This window comes from Lissotriton helveticus, chromosome 7, assembly GCF_964261635.1.
Source record: "Lissotriton helveticus chromosome 7, aLisHel1.1, whole genome shotgun sequence".
NCBI classification, from domain to species: Eukaryota; Metazoa; Chordata; class Amphibia; order Caudata; family Salamandridae; genus Lissotriton; species Lissotriton helveticus.
In genome coordinates this window covers 390,902,278-390,923,796 of record NC_136068.1, presented here as the reverse complement: position 1 = coordinate 390,923,796, position 21,519 = coordinate 390,902,278, and positions in this window count along the sequence as shown.

Genomic DNA, 21,519 nt, shown 5'->3' with positions numbered 1-21,519 from the left:
TAGTGGTAGTGTACCTCCCAAGGCTATAGTTGGGTTAACCCTGGGAACTGAGGTGGGTTCTGACTTAGTCAGAATACCTACTCAGGCAGTTCTTGTTTGTACTGGGGACATGGATATGGCCCCTACTGTAAGTCCTAGTACTCTGGGCAAATACAGGCAAACGCCTTTAATCAATGGAAAAATGGCTCAGGCCTACAGGGACACATGTGCCAGTGTCACTATGGTGACACCAACATTTGTGGACCCTGACCAGATCATGCTAGGTTCAGACTACCTAGTGACCAATGCTAGCAATGTCACTACCAATCACAGTATGGCAGTTGTTAATTTCTCCTGGGAAAGGGGTAAGTGGCCTCAAAAGGGTTGTAGTTAGTTCAGATCTCACAGTAGATTGTCTTTTGGGCAATGATTTGGAATCCTCACTGTGGTCAGATGTGGAGTACAGGACTCATGTAGAAATGCTAGGTCTCTCCTCACATGTCTTTGCTGTGACCAGGTCACAGGCCAAGAAATGCCCAGCTGACCAAGTGCTGGATCCTGGAAGAATGGACCAGACACTACCCAAGAGGAAGAACAGTAGGGTTAAGGCAGAGCCTTCCCCCCTGCCTCAGGTTGAGGATCAGCCCTCTCAGGAGGCTGACCCAAAGACCCCAGAAGGAACTGTCCTAAAAGAGCTTGAACCTGAACAGGTTGAGTTTCTTGGGACAGGGGGACCTTCCAGGGCAGACTTGAGACAGGCACAGTTAGACTGTTCCTCCCTCTAACCCCTCAGACAGCAGGCTGCTGCTGAGGCTGAAGGGAATGCTACAGGTGCCCACAAGGTATATTGGGATGAAGGACTCCTATACTCTGAGGCAAGAGACCCCAAGCCTGGTGCTACCAGGAGGCTGGTCATCCCCTTGTCTCTTAGAGGTTTCCTTCTCACCTTAGCCCATGAGATTCCCCTTGCAGGTCACTTAGGCCAGAACAAAACTTGGGACAGGCTTGCCCCACACTTTCACTGGCCTCATATGTCTGAAGACACCAAAGAGTTTTGTCGCTCATGTGTCACCTGTCAAGCCAGTGGCAAATCAGGTGGCACAACAAAGGCCCCCCTTATACCACTACCTGTGGTGGGGGTACCCTTTGAGAGAGTGTGGATAGACATTGTTGGACCAATGGACCCCCCAACAGCATCTGGGCACAGATTTATACTGGTGGTAGTGGATCATGCCACCAGGTATCCAGAAGCTATTCCCCTTAGGACTACTACAGCTCCTGTTGTGGCCAGGGCCCTGCTTGGAGTTTTCTCCAGAGTGGGGTTTCCTAAGGAGGTTGTCTCTGACAGAGGTGCAAACTTCATGTCAGGATACTTGACTGCAATGTGGAAGGAGTGTGGTGTAAATTACAAATTTACCACACCCTATCACGCACAGTGCAATGGGCTTGTTGAAAGATTCAACAAGACCCTAAAAGGGATGATAAAAGGGTTACCTGAAAGCTTAGGCGAAGATGGGACATCCTTTTACCCTGCCTCCTGTTTGCTTACAGAGAGGTCCCACAGAAGGGGGTTGGCTACAGCCCTTTTGAGCTTCTGTTTGGGCATCCTGTAAGAGGACCCCCATGTCTTGTAAAGGAAGGATGGGAGTTACCTCTCAAAAAGCCTAAACTTGACATAGTGGACTATGTACTTGGTCTCCGCTCCAGGATGGCAGAGTACATGGAGAAGGCATCCAAAAACCTTGAGGCCAGCCAAGAACTTCAAAAAGCTTGGCATGACCAAAAGGCTGTCCTAACTGTTTATCATGCAGGACAGAAGGTGTGGGTGTTGGAGCCAGTGGCACCAGCAGCTCTCCAAGACAGATGGTCTGGACCCCATACCATTATTGAGCAAAAGGGAGAGGTCACCTACTTGGTGGACCTTGGAACTCCCAGGAGCCCCCACAGGGTGCTTCATGTTAACAGGCTCAAGGCATTTGTCGACAGGGAAAACATGGGCTTGCTCATGGCAACAGATGAGGGACAGGAGGAAGAGAGTGACCTTCTCCCAGACCTGCTCACTCAGAACCCTGATGATGGGTCAGTTGATGGTGTAGTCTTTTCTGACAGCCTCTCTGAGCTTCAACAAGAGGATTGCAAACAAGTTCTTCAATCCTTTAGACAAATGTTCTCACTGACACCCAGTCAGACAAACTGGTGCACCCATGAGGTGGACACTGGTGACAGTCTGCCTGTCAAGAGTAAAATCTACAGGCAACCTGACCACGTCAGGGACTGCATAAAGAAAGAAGTCCAAAAGATGTTGGAATTGGGAGTCATTGAACCCTCAGAGAGCCCTTGGGCTAGTCCTGTAGTTCTAGTGCCAAAACCTCACACCCAGGATGGTAAGAGAGAGATGAGGTTTTGTGTAGACTACAGGGGTCTCAATGCTGTCACTAAGACAGATGCCCATCCAATACCTAGGGCAGATGAACTTATAGACAAGTTGGCTTCTGCAACTTTCTTGAGTACATTTGACCTAACAGCTGGTTATTGGCAGATCAGGTTAGCTGAGCATGCCAAGGCCAAAACAGTATTTTCTACCCCAGGAGGTCATTGCCAATTTGTGGTGATGCCCTTTGGTTTGAAAAATGCACCTGCCACTTTTCAAAGCTTGGTGAACCAAGTCCTCACTGGGTTGGATGACTTTTGTGCAGCATATCTAGATGATATTGCTGTCTTCAGCTTCACCTGGGAGGATTACCTGATCCACCTGAGGAAAGTTTTGGAGGCCCTGCAAAAGGCAGGCCTCACTATCAAGGCCACCAAGTGCCAGATAGGGCAGAGTCAGGTTGTGTACCTGGGCCACCTTGTGGGTGGAGGCCAGGTTCAACCCTTGGAGAGCAAGATACAGGCCATAAAGGACTGGGACCTCCAACCACCCAGACACAGGTCAGAGCTTTATTGGGCCTGTCTGGTTACTATAGGAAGTTTGTCAAAAATTATGGGTCCATTGTAACACCACTTAATGACTTGACAAGCAAGAAAATGCCAAAGAAAGTTCAGTGGACAGTTAGCTGTCAGAAGGCATTCGATGACCTGAAGCAGGCCATGTGTACTGCACCTATTCTCAAGAGTCCTGACTACTCCAAAACCTTCATTGTCCAAACAGATGCATCTGAGTTGGGTGTGGGAGCTGACCCCTAGAGAGAAACGTTGGTCAGCTATTGAGAGGGAGGCCTTTGCTGTAGTTTGGGCCCTGAAGAAGTTGAGGCCATACTTGTTTGGAACTCACTTCAAGATTCAGACCGACCATAAGCCCCTCTTATGGTTAAATCAGATGAAGGGTGAAAACCCCAAACTTCTTAGGTGGTCCATTTCCCTACAGGGGATGGACTTTACAGTGGAGCACATACCAGGGACTGACCATGGCAATGCAGATGGTCTCTCCAGGTATTTCCACTTAGAACAGGAAGACTCACCTGGTCAAGGTTAGTTTAATGTCCCTAAGAATGTGACTTGCGCTGCTGTGAAGTTTGTAGGAGAGTGGGGTCTGCAATCCTATGGTCACACCAGATTTTTGCTTTTTGCTTCACTGGTTTACGACTTTCCCTGGCTGTGGGCCTGCTAATCAGACCCACAGCCTAGCTGTTCTCTCTCTAAATTGACATCCATGTACTTTAGGTGCATTTACCAATTGGTACTGGGCCACCTTATCCGTCCCAGTACAGTGTACCTTAGGTACCCAGGGCATAGGTGTACCCAGGGCCTACCAGGGGCTGAAGCATGTATTATGCCACCCCTGGCTGGCCATCTAAACAGACACAACTGACTGGTAAGACAGCTGGGGCAAGGTGGTGTAATCACCCTTTGCTGTAGATATAGTTACCTATATCTAATCCTAAAATGGACACATATATTCCTATCAGTCACTCCTATGGCAGGCCTTATCAATCCTGAAGGCAGAGTGCTTGGAATTATGTGAGGTGGTGCTCTGGCATGAGCTGAGCCTGTCTGCAGCTTGCGGAACCAAGTCCTTATAGCTGTTCCATGATAACGCTGTACCATATACTCTTAAATGCATTATAATTAAGGCCCACGGTTTTCCGTTTAAACAGATTTTTACATATAAATACAGACGGAAAAATATTTTTCCTTTGTCTGCATTTATATGTAAAAACGGGAAAATGCCAATAAATTGGTCTCGAAGACAAGTCTGTCCAAGCGCAGGCAGGGAGAAGGCGTCATGGATTTCAGCTGAATTAATAGAAAGGTCGATGTTAAGGGGCTATTAGGGCCTCCTTTTGTTTAAGTATCCTGACTTGGAGCTGTCCTATCGGGAGCAGAGGTGCGGCGGGATGAAGACTTAAAAGAAATGAAGGTAAAACAAATGCACAAAGCTAATCACTTCACAGATACTTGAGAGTATCTGTGAAGGGATTAGCTATGTGCAGCTCGCCCCCCCCCCCCGCCATTCCCCGTGGGGCGGGGGAGGGGCGAGCTGCAGGGGCCCTCTCAGCACATGAGTCAGGCCGGGCATTTGCAGGTCTCTGGTGCCAGAGTCTTGCTCAGTTTTTGGCACTTGTGATTTTAGGATTTCTGCAGATTAAAAGCAGAGAAAGGTGTTCTGCTACAAAGGTGAATGGTTTCTGTTTTCAGGGATTCTTATTCGGCTTCAGAATATGCCTGTCTGGCTTGCTGAGACCGTGGCTGGAATACAATATGATTTCACAGGGTGCTTCGGGTCAGGTTCTCCTTGCATCATATCTCTCCCACGGCTCACTCCAGTGTGTAGCGTGACTTTCACAGGGAGCTCTGCACAGCACTGTATTTACTGCAGAGTAACACAGCATTTTCAGTCTGGGGAGGCATTTATTTTAGCACTGCTAGGTCAGTGACAGGACAATATGCATGCATTCCAATGGCAACTAATGATATTATCCAGTCTAAATTATAATTCTTTCACCTCTACTCAAATAATATTATTTTCCTGACTAATATGTGACCACCACGGAAAGTCATGCTATTCACAATCCCTGATTTTTTTTTGTTATTTCCGGAGTAGCGTGCTACTGGATAAAAAAGCGCTGCAATGCCTCGTCAAGGGTAGTAAGCGCTATATAAATGCAATTACAATACAATAAATCATGTGTAAATAAATGCATAGGATGTGTTACATAAAACAGCGAGGCTTACAAGACCCTTCATAGCTCACTGTCTTATATTAGAAGGTTTGCAATTTATTAACAGCAAGTAACAAAAGGATCTCTTTGTTAAAAGCTGTAACCCATTTGCCCATCTGCATAAATCTATTTGAACCTAAAACTACCAAGCGCGCATTGCCTTTTTAAATAAATGTGAATAAATACTAGCTACAGTGTCTTTTTTTTGCTCCCGACAAAATAAATATGGATAAATACTGAAAAAATGACCGAAAAATAAATATGGATAAATACAGACGGAAATGTTAAAAAAATAAATACCATAAAACCGGGAGCCCTAATTATAATCCTCGCGGTTAAATGCTAACTTTGGTATAGCATTATCAAAACATGTCGAGTAAGGTGTCATACGAATTGGAATACTACCCCCTCGCCAATTCTGGCGACGGGGGTAGCATTCCACCCTTCTAGAGGGACACGACATGTATGTAACTGTGAACCCCGGTTAAAGTTAACTCGAGCCTTGGCATCACAAAATGGATGCTGCCACCACAGACACAAGTCTGACCTCCTGCTGCTGGGAGTCCTTCCAGCGAGGGAGGCTTGGACAAAGGGTTTCCTGCCTTGGGAGGTGCTAGCACCACCCCAGACAGGATTTTGTGAATTGGGTAGGATAGGCCTGAAAGGAATGAGACATGCCTGGGGCACACAAGGTGTCCTGTGCATACACCGGTTCAAACCAGTTGCTGGGGCATCCCTGCCCCAGCTCTGGCGCGAAACCGGACAAAGGATAGGGGGTGTAACAACCCCCTTCCTGGTCCCACCCAGGGGAGGAACCTAGTCACCAGTACAGCACCCTTTAGCAGGATAAAGGTAGGAGCTGGTCCCATTCCAAATTAGATTAATCCTAGAACTACTCGACAAGAAGAAACTCTGGACTCCGACATTCTGCTCAACAGAAGACTGAAGAAATCTCCCTTGTGGGCAAGGAGTGTCCACCCTGCAACTGCAGGCACCATCAAGCGTCCAGCGGCTTCACTTTGTCGTCTTCCCTCGAGGATCCAGACTTCAGAGCCCGACGAGACCCGGATTCCCAGACCTCTCCGACCTCAACTCACATCTGCAGCACAGCTGAGACCCGTGGGTGCGACGAGACACGTGGACCGGCCATCTTGAAAGAAACTGCACTTCGCTTTCAGCACGACTCCCGAGGTAAACTCGACCAAGTGCTTTGGGGATTGAGAAGCCCCAGCCCCGAGCAGCTCCTGCCCCGAAGATCAGCCCTCCAGCTTCCACGAGATCTGCATGGGGCCCTTCTGCCTGTTTGCTGCTCGACGCGTTGTCTGGTCACTTGCCGGCTGGCTAGTGGCCTCCTAGACGACGAACTTTGAAAACTACACTGCTGGTCTGGTTGCTCCAGACTGTCCCTTGCTTCCTTCCAAAAGAGGAGCACCCCGGACTCTCCTAGTCCTCACCAGACGCCTTTTCCACTCACCGCATGGGTTGCCTTTGCCAAGGCCTGTTGATGCCGAATCCGGAACAGACACCGCCGACAGCGAGAGCCTACGTGGGACAGCTCGTGCTTCCATCCTGGTCGTCGAAGACACCTCCTGGTCCACGTGGCTGCAGAGTCAAGCGCCCACTCTTCACCTGATTGTGACGACGACATCTGGTTCCTTCCTGGTTCCACTCCAGTCACTGGCAAGTGACTTTGAACATTGTCCCCTCTGCTTTCAGGTCTTCAGCATCCCTGATCCACCCGTGGATCACACCGGACATCTTCCTCCTGGTCGCCTGCAGCATCTTTTCTTCCAGGCTCCATAGACTTCAACGCAGAAACCCGACACGACTTCAGCGCAGAAACCCGACACGACTTCGCACCTATGCACCCGCAGCCCGTGGGTGAGGTAACAAGAGCATTTCGGTGCTCAAGGGTAGCTTGACTCTCCTAGTGTCCAGATTCACAGTCGTTTTAGTCCTAACTAGTCAGGATTGTCCGTACTCACCTTTTTCTTGAACTGTACTGTCCATAGACGTTGTTACGCATCTCGCGTGTGAGTTCACACCCTGCACACGCATCCCGTGGGCCTCCTATTACTTACCTAAAGTTAGAGTAGCGTGGTCCCAACGATCCTACAGCCTCTGGACAGCTCCATTCCTTCTATCGATTTCCTTATACCATTTACTTAGTATATGGTTTGCCGTGCCCCTAGGGCACCATTGTAATTTTGTGCAACTTATCGTATTTTTCCTAAGAGATTGTCATGTGCTTAGCCCTCTGACCTTATAAAGAGTTCAGAGGTGTTTGTTATTAATAAATATATTGTTTATTTTCATAACAACCTGTGTGGTGTCCTTTCATCTGGTATTCAAGGGGTTATATTGTGGTAAAACAGCTGGCTTCACATGCCAAAAGAGTTTAGCCTAAGACTGCTTTGTCCATGCTACCATTAGGATAGCTGGTCTATAAGGTTGACTTACAACCAATCACCATAAGGGTTGTTTGGCTGATACAAGGTGATCACTAGAACTAGTGAGCATCATATATCAGGCCAACTTCTCACAAAGTTGAAGGCCATTTGAGAAGGTTGACTGGTCTCCTTTCTCACTGCTGTGGTTGTATGTCCCACTGGTACTAATAAGGAAACATCTTAGCAGAGATTGTTAGCATCTGTAAAAATGTCAAAATAATAAAGTATCAGGAAATGTACAGGACCACTAATACCAATGTAGGGTATCAGAGCACTTTACATCACACATATTACACAAAGACAATCAATCATGCGTGTCTAAATCACTGTATAGGAAATGTTACATAAGACAAAGGACAACAAGATGTAGGAGTCGAGTCACATGACAACCATACTAGTAGGCAGCATAGTTTAATAGTGATTGGTCTGGATAAACACAAACTCAGAACATAATACCATGGTTGGGGGGGTCTCTTTAATAATCAGAATTGAATTCTATCCAAATGAACCCTTTTTGCAATATTAGGATATTCAAAGACTGGGGAAAATACCATAACACTCTAATTTATACCTTGCAGTTTGCATGCAGTCCTTACATGACAGTTAATAGCTCACTGTTCAATGTTAGGATTTTAACTTATTAACTGCAAGTAACAATAGTTTCTCTCTGACAAAATCAGTAACCCACCGACCTATTTACATTATGTGCACTTTGTGATCTGCATGGCACATGTTCTTAGCAGCAGGCACATTAACCCACTATTCTTCCTTTCCATGAGTCAAAACTTACACAAGACAAAACTCCATCTCTCACTACTAAGAACATTAATCACTGGAGTTATCATGACATTTTTATTGTTGCCAAAAATTGTTGGAGGCCAGGAAGGAGGCAGCAAGTGCTCTTAAAAACATATTATACTTGCAAACACGACGCCCCCTACCTGAAGTCAGCAGCTGGTGCAGTCACACTACCCTAGAGCCACCCTGCTCAAGGGTCCTGTGACATCAGTGACAGAGTCACTGTCACTCCACTGTGTGCTGCTTCATAGGCCTGCCTGCAAGACTGAAGATGAACTTCAGAATGAATTGTGGCGGAGAGACCTTCAAGGTTAAGCCACATTTGCCACTGTTAGGGTCCACCTGCTGGTGCTAAGGCACCAGGGCGTTTAAGATATTGCAGGGCCTTCTAAGGTCTAGTATGGGAATGTGCTCCCTCAGGGGGAGTGGTCTGATGGACTGGTCATGAAGGCTGAACCTGGATCCCCAATTCCAAATTCAGCAACATAAGAGCCCAACTTGACAACGGTGAAATATCGGCCCTCATCTCCTGGACCTGTCAGCCGCCTTCGACACGGTCTGCCACCGCACGCTAATGACACGCCTCCAAGAAGCTGGAATCCAAGAAAAGGCCCTGGACTGGACCACATCCTTCCTCTCCGGCAGAACCCAGAGCGTCCGACTCCCTCCCTTCTGCTCCGAAGCCACCGACATCCTCTGTGGCGTACCCTAGGGATCTTCCCTCAGCCCGACGCTGGTCAATATCTACATGGCCCCCCTCGCTCAAGTCGCCCGCCAGCACGACCTCAACATCATCTACTATGCCGACGACACCCAGCTCATCCTCTCCCTCACCAAGGACCCGCACACCGCCAAAACCAACCTCCACGAGGGTATGACGGCCGTCGCCGAATGGATGAGGAACAGCCGACTGAAGCTGAACCCGGACAAGACGGAGGTCCTCATCCTCGGACCCACCCCCTCGGCCTGGGACGACTCCTGGTGGCCGACCACGCTGGGAACAGCGCCGACACCCACCATCCACGCACGCAACCTAGGATTCATCCTCGATTCCTCCCTCTCCATGTCGAAACAGGTCAACGCCGTCTCCTCCTCCTGCTACAACACACTCCGCATGCTTCACAGAATCTACAAGTGGATCCTCATCGAAACTAGACGGACGGTGACACAGGCCCTCGTCAGCAGTAGGCTGGACTACGGCAACGTACTCTACGCAGGTAGCCTGGCCAAACACCTTCGGCGACTGCAACGCATCCAAAACGCCTCCGCCCGACTGATCCTCAACGTCCCAAGCCGCAGCCACATCACCCCCATCTGAGAGACCTCCACTGGCTCCCCGTCGACAAGAGGATCACCTTCAAGCTACTCACCCACGCACACAAAGCACTCCACAACACCGGACCGGCCTACCTCAACAGCAGTCTCAGCTTCTACACCCCCACCCGACAGCTCCGCTCCGCCATCCTCGCCCTCGCCACTGTCCCCTGAATCTAACGAAAGACCACCGGCGGAAGATCCTTCCCCTTCCTCGCCGCCAAGACCTGGAACACCCTCCCTACCCACCTATGGCAGACCCAAGACCTGCTCACCTTCAGAAGACTCCTCAAGACCTGGCTCTTCGAGCAGTAGCAGCACCCCCCCTCCAGCGCCTTGAGACCCTCACAGGTATATAGTGCGCTCTATAAATACTATGATTGATTGATTGATTGATTGAGCACCTCTGACCATAGTGCCACATCCTCTCCCCCACTGAACACCATACTGCCCCACTGAGAGAAACTTGCACTGCACTGACCCGCTATAGACATCTGGATGTGGCTCAATTCAAATTACGCACTAGACAAGAGCAATATGCTGCCTAAATTAACATCCTAGAAAAAGCAAAAACTCATAGGGAATGCAAGATTAAGTAAAGCATGTGAAATGTAAGCAGGAACAACATGGTTACCATTTTCCTCCTTTACACTCATTATTCAGAAATTAGTGAGTGCTTTTGCCTGAAAAGTTAAGGTAATGACTACAGGGCCCAGAAGGGACCCATTTCACTGCCCATTGCTTATATCCTTACAAAACGTAGGCAATATGGTTTAAAAAGTCCACATTCATGTACGCACAGCCGCTGTACACATTTTGTTTTCCAATTCACCCATCAAGCGGGTATTTCAGTACTTACCAGCGTTAGTGCATTTTCCCACCCAGGGAAAACAATGCTGTTCAAAGAGAGAGGAGAAAACAAAAGTAGCTCTTCACTGGCAAACACTGTAAAGTGGCGTTAATGTGTTTAGGTGTGAATAAATAAATCTGGCCACTTTGCAACCACTCTGTTTTGCTTTAGTTAGTTATTTGTTTTTCATATTTTAAATGTTTTATTTCTCTCCACCCCGTGGCTGCACTTCGAAATTGAAAAATGTCAGAAAAATACATTTCCAGCAAAAGTGTTTTTATTTTTTGGATCCATTTCACAGGAGAGCAAAAAACGAAAGAGAGGAGAGAACCGTTTCTTGATATCTCGGTTTTCACTAGATGAGGAGGAGCAAGACCAGGCGGTGCACAACGCCCATTGGGCTCAAAGGGCTTCAGCCCCCCTCTCCCTTCCCCCCTCCCCCCCCCATCGTGTGTGTCAGCCTGGATAAGACAGCTTCCCAGGCTGTCGTCCATCTTATTGCAGCCGCACCTGAGTACTTCACAGGTCTTTTAAAGACCATTCACTTTTTTAACATGGCTTCTGCTGTGTTGGGGAACAAAGAGAGGGGGTGGGGGCAACTACCAGCCGGAGGAGAACTGGACACTGTCCTTGTCTTCTACGGGCACGGAGGAAAAGACAGAGCCATTTTCCTTCTCTGCCCGTCCCCAAAAGCCGAGAGTTAACGATCAGCCATGGCATTTATGCAGTCCGGGACGCATGTTTAAAAGAAGAAAGTATGGGAACGGAATCTATAAAATTCAAGAAGTAGGGGCACGCCGTGCCCTGCCGATCCCGCCCACTTCGACCACTGCTGCAAATGCGGGGCTCCGCAAGGTCGCCTCTGCAGCCGGTCATCGTCCGTGGTGTCTCATTTGGCTAGGGGAGAGGATGCAGCAAATTATCCCCAGAATTCTCTGATAATTGCAGGGTTTTGTAGGTCCGGACGGGAGCTCCGTCATTGTGTGGCCACCATGCTTGGCAGTTAGCCATGCCCCCCATCCCAATGAACTTTGACCCAGCCAGGTCTATTGCTGCTAGGCCTGAGACCATGTGAATGCACGTTTCTTTTGAGGTCTGACTAGGACATGACTTTGCAACTTTTGGAAGGGTCTTAATGGAAAAGAGGGTCCCCACTCTCTACATACTAGTGGATCCACATAATGAATCCATGCTAGAAAATAGTTTTCTAAAATATTTTATGCAAAAATCACTTTTTATAAACGTCTTTTACTATAACATTGTTTTTCTAGGTTTCATATTATTTTGACCGAAACATCTTTTCAGAAATGTTGACCTTCCCATAACATCTTTATTTAATTTTGTGTCTTTGTATGTATAATTGTTTCGATTTACATATGTCTGTTCATGCTCATGTTTATACCTATACCGCCAAACCGTATGGGTAACTTCAACCTTTGGAATTTTCAGTGAATTTCAAAGGTATTTTTATTTAATGTAAACTCAGACCTTTTTACCACACCTAATTATAACGTCACTTTAACCTTTGACTTCTCTCAGTGAATTTTGGGGTCTTGTTGACCACATTCAGCCAACTCTCCTGCGGAGTTTGGCTTTCATCAATCACAATTGATGAATGCAATTATGATTCTGGAGCCTGGATCTGCAGTCTTGTAAATATGGGGCTATACACAAGTATACAATCCAAAAATGATTTCAAAATAAATGATCGTTTTAATGAACAATGAGTGCCACAGATAACGTTTTTGGGGTCCAGAAGGAAATTCTTTCTCTACATGGTGCCTCTCAGACACCTACAGCCAAAGCACGATGGCCCAAGGATGAAAAATATCCTAGCTTTCGTAACAGAAAGTTTCAATTCTATTAAGGGCACGCAGGGGAGGAATAGACTGTTCTCGCTTCACTTTTTTATTACCAGTAGCCATTAAACATTATGCAGACAAAACATAATATCCAAAAGACTTAATTTCCCATGAAACATTGGGAAAAACAGAAAAGACAGTTCGCAACCAGTAACTCCCTTCAAGACTCTCTGTAGACATGCCTTCTCCCTCTTTCCTTCCTGTGACCACAGCCGATAATTTCGAGGTTTAGTTATGTTTAGTGGAATCTGTCCCTGAGATAAAAACAACAATTGTGTAAGTTTCCAACCCCAAAAAAGGGTGCATTACAACAAAATGAGCCACAAATTCAGTAATAAACAAAGATAACTTCTACAATCATAATGAAATTAGAAGCAATCAACCACCCAAAAAATTGAGTGCTTACATGTAACTCCTTCAGTATTCCTTGAGTAACATATTTCGTACTATTCACAAAAGGGAGGTCCCAGGGGTAAATTAAAGACTCTAACTGTTGAATCCCCTGAACAGAATTGACACCAAGAAAAATCAACAGAGAGTCTGCACACACTAACAAGGTACCCAAAAACAGACACAAGATACTAAGGAAAGGTTTCTCAGAAACGAGTTCCCATCAGTACACCATCGAGACCGCCCTTCATCATCTGGGATCTCTTTAGACACTTATGCCTATTGCTGTAAGAGGTGAAAAAACCTGCACTGGCCAGTTAACAAGCCATGTACCAGGAAAAACCACAGCAATAATATAGGATGTGAAAGAAAACGTGTCTGGTGGAGTACTGAATAGCAGTGCAAAGAAAAAGTGTGGGTGAAAAGAATAAGAAAAGGGGTTCTAAAATTAGGTAGTGTTCAGGGACAACAAATTTAATAACCACCGTCACACTCCTAAATCAATAAAAACAGTGCAATTAAGTGGCGTAACAAATAACCACTTAGTAGATGTATAAGGTCGACATGTTTCTGCAGACTAAAAGAGTCTCGAGATCTCCTGCTGCTTCCTCAGGACCAATTAGTGCTACTGCTAGGTAAGATCAAAAGGATCAAAAATAAATAAACCATATCACCTGAATAGTGTAGGTTACTGTGTAAACATCTTCCCATCCCACTCGATGGGAAGGAAAAGCCCCACCTCACCTGGCGCGAGCTCAGGTAGATGGATGCACCGCACTATCCGTCGGTACACCGGTCGTCCCTCTAAGCTCTGTCAGAGCTTAGAGGGACGACCGGTGTACCGACGGATAGTCGGCTTTTCCTTCCCATCGAGTGGGATGGGAAGATGTTTACACAGTAACCTACACTATTCAGGTGATATGGTTTATTTATTTTTGATCCTTTTGATCTTACCTAGCAGTAGCACTAATTGGTCCTGAGGAAGCAGCAGGAGATCTCGAGACTCTTTTAGTCTGCAGAAACATGTCGACCTTATACATCTACTAAGTGGTTATTTGTTACGCCACTTAATTGCACTGTTTTTATTGATTTAGGAGTGTGACGGTGGTTATTAAATTTGTTGTCCCTGAACACTACCTATTTTTAGAACCCCTTTTCTTATTCTTTTCACCCACACTTTTTCTTTGCACTGCTATTCAGTACTCCACCAGACACGTTTTCTTTCACATCCTATATTATTGCTGTGGTTTTTCCTGGTACATGGCTTGTTAACTGGCCAGTGCTGGTTTTTTCACCTCTTACAGCAATAGGCATAAGTGTCTAAAGAGATCCCAGATGATGAAGGGCGGTCTCGATGGTGTACTGATGGGAACTCGTTTCTGAGAAACCTTTCCCTAACATATTTCGTAGCCCCTTCATATTGGGCGGGTAGAAAAAGATCCCATCTTAAGGGCGGGCTAATCCTCGCCTCCTTGTCCTCAATAGAATTCAAACTTTCTGTTACGAGAGCTAGGACATTTTTCATTCTGTGTCAGGACCGAAGGCAAGGGTTAAGCTGGTATTAAGCTTCCCCACTACAAGTTATGCCAGGTTTTGGACTAGTTTAAAATAAATCATATTAAATGTAGAATCCGAGGACCAGTCTGCTGCATTAGGAATGCCTACTAAGCGGGCTCCCAATGAAAAAGCTTTGGAGGCCATGGCCCCTCTCACGAAATGAGCTCCGAACAAGAAGTGTCAATTCCAGCTTCTTGCATGGCCCATCTGACCCACCTGCCAATGGTAGGAGAGGAAACTGCGGGGTTTAGTGAGAGCAATGAGTAGATGTCTTTCCCCCTGAGGGCGAAAATCTTCTGTCATAGGTTCGTAAGCTTTTCTTGCTCTCACAAAACACAACTTGGAACATCTGGAAACATAGGATATAAGACAATTTTCGAATTACATTTTGTTCTATGAATATGAACGGGCACTCCACCTGGAGTGAATACTCTACCTGTTATATCCAAGCCTCTAATGTCTGAGACTCTGCGAAAAGATACCAAGTACAGTAAGGTAGCTAATTTTTCTGACATATGTTTTTGTGACAGATACTTGTTAGATGCTAATTATTTGAACAGGTGCAAGACCTTATTTCCATCCCATTGTGTAGAGTATCTGGGTTCAGGAGGAAGGGACAGTCTAATGCCTCTATGGAATTTACATACCAAAGGATGTTCCTCTACCGGGTGCCCATTCATCGGGGAGTGGTCTGCTGAAATTACAGATCGAAAAGTGTTAATGGACCTATACGCCAAACCGTCCGAGGCTAATGAAGCAAGAAAATTCAAGATGTAGACCATGGGTACTCACAACCTTTCTCTCGGGGGCCAAATTTACAGTGTGGTTTGTGTCCGAGGGCTGCACTGGTGGGGGCAGGGTCAGAGGGAGGGGCGGGGCTAGAGCAAAAAAAACTGTGACCATGAGGTTGAACACAGGTCCTGCAGCGGACGTCTTCGTGCACTGAGCTACCAGACTCCACACACACACACACCTCTCTCTCTCTCTCTCTCACACACACCCTCTGTCTCCCTCCCTCTGTCTGTCTCCCTCCCTCTCTCTCCCTCCCTCTCTCTGTCTCCCTCCCTCTCTCTGTCTCCTCTGTCTCCCTCCTCACTCTGTCTCTCCCTCCCTCTCTCGGTCTCCCTCTGTCTGCCACCCTCTGTATCCCTCCCTCCCTCTGTTTCCCTCCCTCTGTCTCCCCCCTCCCTCCCTCTGTTTCCCTCCCTCCCTCTGTCTCCCTCCCTCTCTCTGTCTCTCTCTCCCTCCCTCTGTCTGCCTCTCTCTCCCTCTGTCTCCCTCCCCCCTCTGTCTCCCTCCCTCTGTTTCCCTCCCTCCCTCTGTCTCCCTCCCTCTCTCCGTTTCCCTCCCTCCCTCCGTCTCCCTCCCTCCCTCTGTCTCCCTCCCTCTGCCTCACTCTCCCTCTGTCTCACTCTCCCTCTGTCTCACTCTCCCTCTGTCTCACTCTCTCTCTCTGTCTCCTTCCCTCTGTCACCCTCCTCCCTCTCTCTATCTCCCTTTTGAAGGAGGCTGGAATATATGTTTAGGTAATGAGGAAGGGTAGAAGGATTCTTCTCCAGGAAGTATTAGCCTTATATCTTGTTTTTAGAAGCGGTGAGTCTCGAGGTATTGAACCTTTTGATACCTCAGTTAGTAATCAGTAAGGAGTGAGCGAGTGCCTCCTCCACCTTTTTTCAGTTTATTCCAGACAAAGAAATGCTTGCAAAGTTCTGATTGTGGTTTTATATCTGTTTATTTGTCCAGTATTCATTGCAGACAATGAAGCTTTCACACAGCCAACACGTGTTTCGCCCCCATGTGGTCATTTGGACATGGGCTTCTGCAGGGCTTAGTACAATTTCATATCTGGTCTTAGATTCCAATTTGGATTATACGGGTTCAACTGGTCTCTCAACAACGTAAATCGGTATGCAGTCTGTCTATGGTTGAAATCTGTGTTCATAGTTCTGTTGGGACGTCAAGTATGTCTTGCCATGCCATAAATACTAGACAAATAACAGATATAAAACCACAATCGTCTGGAATGAACTGAAAAAAGGGGGAGGAGGCACTTGCTCACTCCTTACTGGCATCTATGTTTGGCAGCTCTTGGCACAAGGCATAGTTTCTTGGGAGCAAAACTGTTAGGGAGGACAACAATGCCAGACACACACACACATACACACATGCATATTCACACACAGACTCATGTGTGAGGCTCTTAACTGTCTCAACTCTGGATCCAGACCCTCCTCCTCTTAGGTCCTGGGCTGATTCTGCACCCAGTTCATCCATTTCACTACGGCTCCTGCAGTCCCACACTTTGGTGGGTCCACAGTGGCTAGTGGTAACACTCTTCTTTTCTGGCCCATTGTTCAGACACATAATGCGATCAATAGAGCAGGGCCTACATCCAGGCTAATCTCCTTGTGACTTTGCCAGATTGAGGGGCATGTAGCAGACCCTGTAAGCCGAATAGCGTGTGTTTGAATGTTATTATGATGCCCTATCATTGGTTACGATACAGAAAAGGGGGTGGTGATGAACAGAGTGTCTGAACTAAGCAGACCACTCTTACCCAGTCCAAAGATCAAGGCTTGATCCATCACCGTTATTTATCTCACTGCCCCATCCCAGCTCAGAACCTGGCTATATGCAAATTAGTCTGTCCCTGGCCCAGTGCATCATGGGAACAGGGCAGACCAAACTACCAAGCCAATTCTTCACCAGAAAGGAGACAAGCTACCGGGGACCGGTTTCTGGCATTTCAGCCTCTTCGGCCCGGCTTGCTTGAATCCTGATGGAGCAGTGAGAAAGGGACTCATGTCTGAGTATACCCTGCCACACCTATAGTGGCCAAAAACGATACAGAAAAGGGGGTGGTGATGAACAGAGTGTCTGAACTAAGCAGACCACTCTTACCCAGTCCAAAGATCAGGGCTTGATCCATCACCGTTATTTATCTCACTGCCCCATCCCAGCTCAGAACCTGGCTATATGCAAATTAGTCTGTCCCTGGCCCAGTGCATCATGGGAACAGGGCAGACCAAACTACCAAGCCAATTCTTCACCAGAAAGGAGACAAGCTACCGGGGACCGGTTTCTGGCATTTCAGCCTCTTCGGCCCGGCTTGCTTGAATCCTGATGGAGCAGTGAGAAAGGGACTCATGTCTGAGTATACCCTGCCACACCTATAGTGGCCAAAAACGATACAGAAAAGGGGGTGGTGATGAACAGAGTGTCTGAACTAAGCAGACCACTCTTACCCAGTCCAAAGATCAGGGCTTGATCCATCACCGTTATTTATCTCACTGCCCCATCCCAGCTCAGAACCTGGCTATATGCAAATTAGTCTGTCCCTGGCCCAGTGCATCATGGGAACAGGGCAGACCAAACTACCAAGCCAATTCTTCACCAGAAAGGAGACAAGCTACCGGGGACCGGTTTCTGGCATTTCAGCCTCTTCGGCCCGGCTTGCTTGAATCCTGATGGAGCAGTGAGAAAGGGACTCATGTCTGAGTATACCCTGCCACACCTATAGTGGCCAAAAACGATACAGAAAAGGGGGTGGTGATGAACAGAGTGTCTGAACTAAGCAGACCACTCTTACCCAGTCCAAAGATCAGGGCTTGATCCATCACCGTTATTTATCTCACTGCCCCATCCCAGCTCAGAACCTGGCTATATGCAAATTAGTCTGTCCCTGGCCCAGTGCATCATGGGAACAGGGCAGACCAAACTACCAAGCCAATTCTTCACCAGAAAGGAGACAAGCTACCGGGGACCGGTTTCTGGCATTTCAGCCTCTTCGGCCCGGCTTGCTTGAATCCTGATGGAGCAGTGAGAAAGGGACTCATGTCTGAGTATACCCTGCCACACCTATAGTGGCCAAAAACGATACAGAAAAGGGGGTGGTGATGAACAGAGTGTCTGAACTAAGCAGACCACTCTTACCCAGTCCAAAGATCAGGGCTTGATCCATCACCGTTATTTATCTCACTGCCCCATCCCAGCTCAGAACCTGGCTATATGCAAATTAGTCTGTCCCTGGCCCAGTGCATCATGGGAACAGGGCAGACCAAACTACCAAGCCAATTCTTCACCAGAAAGGAGACAAGCTACCGGGGACCGGTTTCTGGCATTTCAGCCTCTTCGGCCCGGCTTGCTTGAATCCTGATGGAGCAGTGAGAAAGGGACTCATGTCTGAGTATACCCTGCCACACCTATAGTGGCCAAAAACGATACAGAAAAGGGGGTGGTGATGAACAGAGTGTCTGAACTAAGCAGACCACTCTTACCCAGTCCAAAGATCAGGGCTTGATCCATCACCGTTATTTATCTCACTGCCCCATCCCAGCTCAGAACCTGGCTATATGCAAATTAGTCTGTCCCTGGCCCAGTGCATCATGGGAACAGGGCAGACCAAACTACCAAGCCAATTCTTCACCAGAAAGGAGACAAGCTACCGGGGACCGGTTTCTGGCATTTCAGCCTCTTCGGCCCGGCTTGCTTGAATCCTGATGGAGCAGTGAGAAAGGGACTCATGTCTGAGTATACCCTGCCACACCTATAGTGGCCAAAAACGATACAGAAAAGGGGGTGGTGATGAACAGAGTGTCTGAACTAAGCAGACCACTCTTACCCAGTCCAAAGATCAGGGCTTGATCCATCACCGTTATTTATCTCACTGCCCCATCCCAGCTCAGAACCTGGCTATATGCAAATTAGTCTGTCCCTGGCCCAGTGCATCATGGGAACAGGGCAGACCAAACTACCAAGCCAATTCTTCACCAGAAAGGAGACAAGCTACCGGGGACCGGTTTCTGGCATTTCAGCCTCTTCGGCCCGGCTTGCTTGAATCCTGATGGAGCAGTGAGAAAGGGACTCATGTCTGAGTATACCCTGCCACACCTATAGTGGCCAAAAACGATACAGAAAAGGGGGTGGTGATGAACAGAGTGTCTGAACTAAGCAGACCACTCTTACCCAGTCCAAAGATCAGGGCTTGATCCATCACCGTTATTTATCTCACTGCCCCATCCCAGCTCAGAACCTGGCTATATGCAAATTAGTCTGTCCCTGGCCCAGTGCATCATGGGAACAGGGCAGACCAAACTACCAAGCCAATTCTTCACCAGAAAGGAGACAAGCTACCGGGGACCGGTTTCTGGCATTTCAGCCTCTTCGGCCCAGCTTGCTTGAATCCTGATGGAGCAGTGAGAAAGGGACTCATGTCTGAGTATACCCTGCCACACCTATAGTGGCCAAAAATGATACAGAAAAGGGGGTGGTGATTCCACCCTAAGCGTGGAAGGGTATACTCAGATGTGAGTCCCTTGCTCATTGCACCATCAGGATTCAAGCAAGCCGGGCCGAAGACGCCTGAAATGGCAGAAACCGGTCCCCGGAAGCTTGTTTCCTTCCCAGTGTAAGAATTGGCTTTTGTAGTCTGGTCTGCCCTGTTCCCATGATGCACTGGGCCAGGGACAGACTAATTTGCATACAGCCAGGTTCTGAAACTGGGATGGTGCAATGAGCTAAAAAACGGTGTTGGATCTAGCCCTGATCTCTTGACCGGGTGAGAGTACTCTGCTTAATTCAGAGACTCTGTCCATCACCACCCCTTGTTGTAAATTATTTTGTCCACCCTAAGCGTGGAAGGGTATACTCAGATGTGAGTCCCTTGCTCATTGCACCATCAGGATTCAAGCAAGCCGGGCCGAAGACGCCTGAAATGGCAGAAACCGGTCCCCGGAAGCTTGTTTCCTTCCCAGTGTAAGAATTGGCTTTTGTAGTCTGGTCTGCCCTGTTCCCATGATGCACTGGGCCAGGGACAGACTAATTTGCATACAGCCAGGTTCTGAAACTGGGATGGTGCAATGAGCTAAAAATCGGTGTTGGATCTAGCCCTGATCTCTTGACCGGGTGAGAGTACTCTGCTTAATTCAGAGACTCTGTCCATCACCACCCCTTGTTGTAAATTATTTTGTCCACCCTAAGCGTGGAAGGGTATACTCAGATGTGAGTCCCTTGCTCATTGCACCATCAGGATTCAAGCAAGCCGGGCCGAAGACGCCTGAAATGGCAGAAACCGGTCCCCGGAAGCTTGTTTCCTTCCCAGTGTAAGAATTGGCTTTTGTAGTCTGGTCTGCCCTGTTCCCATGATGCACTGGGCCAGGGACAGACTAATTTGCATACAGCCAGGTTCTGAAACTGGGATGGTGCAATGAGCTAAAAAACGGTGTTGGATCTAGCCCTGATCTCTTGACCGGGTGAGAGTACTCTGCTTAATTCAGAGACTCTGTCCATCACCACCCCTTGTTGTAAATTATTTTGTCCACCCTAAGCGTGGAAGGGTATACTCAGATGTGAGTCCCTTGCTCATTGCACCATCAGGATTCAAGCAAGCCGGGCCGAAGACGCCTGAAATGGCAGAAACCGGTCCCCGGAAGCTTGTTTCCTTCCCAGTGTAAGAATTGGCTTTTGTAGTCTGGTCTGCCCTGTTCCCATGATGCACTGGGCCAGGGACAGACTAATTTGCATACAGCCAGGTTCTGAAACTGGGATGGTGCAATGAGTTAAAAAACGGTGTTGGATCTAGCCCTGATCTCTTGACCGGGTGAGAGTACTCTGCTTAATTCAGAGACTCTGTCCATCACCACCCCTTGTTGTAAATTATTTTGTCCACCCTAAGCGTGGAAGGGTATACTCAGATGTGAGTCCCTTGCTCATTGCACCATCAGGATTCAAGCAAGCCGGGCCGAAGACGCCTGAAATGGCAGAAACCGGTCCCCGGAAGCTTGTTTCCTTCCCAGTGTAAGAATTGGCTTTTGTAGTCTGGTCTGCCCTGTTCCCATGATGCACTGGGCCAGGGACAGACTAATTTGCATACAGCCAGGTTCTGAAACTGGGATGGTGCAATGAGCTAAAAAACGGTGTTGGATCTACCCCTGATCTCTTGACCGGGTGAGAGTACTCTGCTTAATTCAGAGACTCTGTCCATCACCACCCCTTGTTGTAAACTATCATTGGTTAGGCTGGATTCCACTCCTGCCTGCTTTAACATGCTGTAGTGTGGTCTAGTCCTTCTACTCTTGTAATTATGGGTTCACTCCAAGGGGCTCATGTCTGTATGTTAATTATATACAATAACATGTTTGTATTTGTCCTGCATCCAG